This window comes from Octopus bimaculoides, chromosome 4 (genome assembly GCF_001194135.2).
Source record: "Octopus bimaculoides isolate UCB-OBI-ISO-001 chromosome 4, ASM119413v2, whole genome shotgun sequence".
Classification (NCBI taxonomy): Eukaryota; Metazoa; Mollusca; class Cephalopoda; order Octopoda; family Octopodidae; genus Octopus; species Octopus bimaculoides.
The window spans coordinates 78,272,973-78,275,472 of NC_068984.1; positions in this window are offsets into that span (position 1 = coordinate 78,272,973).

Consider the following 2,500-nt stretch of genomic DNA (forward strand, 5'->3'; position numbering starts at 1 on the left):
TGTAAATAATGTACATAATTCCTCATCTCTTAAATATAGAACTGTAGATTTGAGAATATTCTGCACAACGAACTTGTTTCTGCTCAGTGGGTGCCATGTCTTCTGACACCTGATCAAAAACGCATCAGGCTGATCATATCACGGGAAAGTCTAACATTGTTGCAGGTAGATCTAGCTAGTTTCCTTGAACGTTTTCTCAGCCAAGATGTGTATTGGCTTCATCACTATGAGTCAAAGACAAAGAGACAACTAATGCAATGAAAACACCCCTCCTCACCTACTCCAAAGAAGGTCAAGGTCGTTTCATCTGCAGGGAAGGTGATGACCTCAGTTTTGGGGGATACAAAAAGCATTGTGTTTATTGACTACCTTCAAAAGGACCACACCATGCCATTTACGGAAGCATTTGCGAAAGCTGAAGCAGTTACGAAAGGCTATCATGACCAAACGGCCAGGAAAACAAACGAAAAGGGTCTTGTTTCATCAGCCCTTGCTTTCAATGGCTGCTGTACGTGACTGTGGCTTTGAACTGGTTGATCACCCTCCCTAGTCTCCTGATTTAGCTCTATCTGACTATCATCTGTTCTCCAACATCAGAAAAAAAATCCCACTTGGCTGAGAACCAATATCGCAGTGATAATGACGTCATATCTGCTGTTGGTGACTTTTTTGACCAACAGGATTAAATTTCTTCACGAATGGGATCCAAGCACTGCAACATCGCTGGAAGAAATGTGTGGACCACAAGGGTGACTATGTTGCAAAACAAACCTCATTTGGTCAAATTCCACCAGAATATCTTGGTCAGCCTATGAACTTTTCACCTGACCCCCGTATGCCTCTTAGCTTAAATTTTCTATCAGATCTTTACTCTTTTACTCTTTTACTTGTTTCAGTCATATGAGTGCGGCCATGCTGGAGCACCGCCCTTAGTCAAGCAAATCGACCCCGGGACTTATTCTTTGTAAGCCTAGTACTTATTATATTGGCCTCTTTTGCCGAACAGCTAAGTTACGGGGGCGTAAACACACCAGCATCGGTTGTCAAGCGATGTTGGGGGAACAAACACAGAAACACAAACACACACATACATATATATATACATATATATATACGACGGGCTTCTTTCAGTTTCCACCTACCAAATCCACTCACAAAGCTTTGGTCGGCTCGAGGCTATAGTAGAAGACACTTGCCCAAGGTGCCACGCAGTGAGACTGAAACCAGAACCATGTGGTTGGTAAGCAAGCTACTTACCACACAGCCACTCTTGCGCCTACAAATGAAGAATGCTTACAGCACCTAGGTTTCCCAAGCGGTCACCTATCTAAGTACTAACCAGGCTCGATGTTGCTTAACCCATTACCTATCAGTGATCTCATATGAGATCACTTAAAAATTACAAATTTCGTAATTATCTGTCAATATTTACACATATCTCACCTTTTTGCTATATCTACTAGGTATATTTCTCTGATATTCAAATGAGGTTTGCTCATTTTTCACCCAATATCTCGTTTATTTCTATTTAAAATGTTATTTTGAAATGTTATTTCGATCAGTCCAGCGTGTTTCTAAGGCTGTTTTATGCTAGAAATCAAAGTTTCATAAAAAAAAAAAAATTCCAGTTAATAGAATTATGGGAGGTAATGGATTAACTTCGGTGATCGGACGAGAACCGGTGCTTTCAACGTGATATGGCTATAATCTTTATTAGCAGATAAGGTAAAACCTACAGGTATGTTGCTCTTTACGAGATTGCTGCTTATTTAGTTTGTTAATTTAATGGATTGTTGCTATGTAAGACTTTTTGTGTTTGTTTGTTTTTGTTTTGTCTTTGGTTCTTTTCATGTGATGCGGTGTGGTTTCATGGATTGCTGGTTTGCAAATTTATCGTGATTCTTGGATTCTAAATATCTTTGCTTTATCAGGAAAGGATAAATGCTTGATTACATTTACTGTTATCTAAAAGGACATGTATGTGTGTTTGTATGTATGATGCATGTACGTACGTATGTAAGTATGCGTGTACATATGTATACATGCATGTATGTATGTATGCGTATGTACATATGTGTGTGTTTGTGTGTGTGTATGTAAATATATGTGTGTGTGTGTGTCTTTATGTGTGCGTTCTTCGTTAGCTGGAGCAAAACAAGGTAGATTACTTTCCTGGTAGAACTCAATACATGAAGGAAATCTTTTACTTGTTTCAGGCCACACCTTCAGGGGCACCACACCTTCAGGGGCACCACACCTTCAGGGGTTTAATCGAACAATTTATATACTTTATTATTATTTGTTTTATTTATTTATTATTTTTTTTGTAAACCTGGTATTTTGTCATCTGTTTTTGCCGAACTGTTAAATTCCGGAGACATGAACAAACCAACACCAGTTGTCAGGCGATAGAGAGAGACAAACTCACAAAAAGACACACGCACACTTATGTATATTCCCTTTCGAAATTATCCCTAATTTTCGTTTGGAGATTTGACTG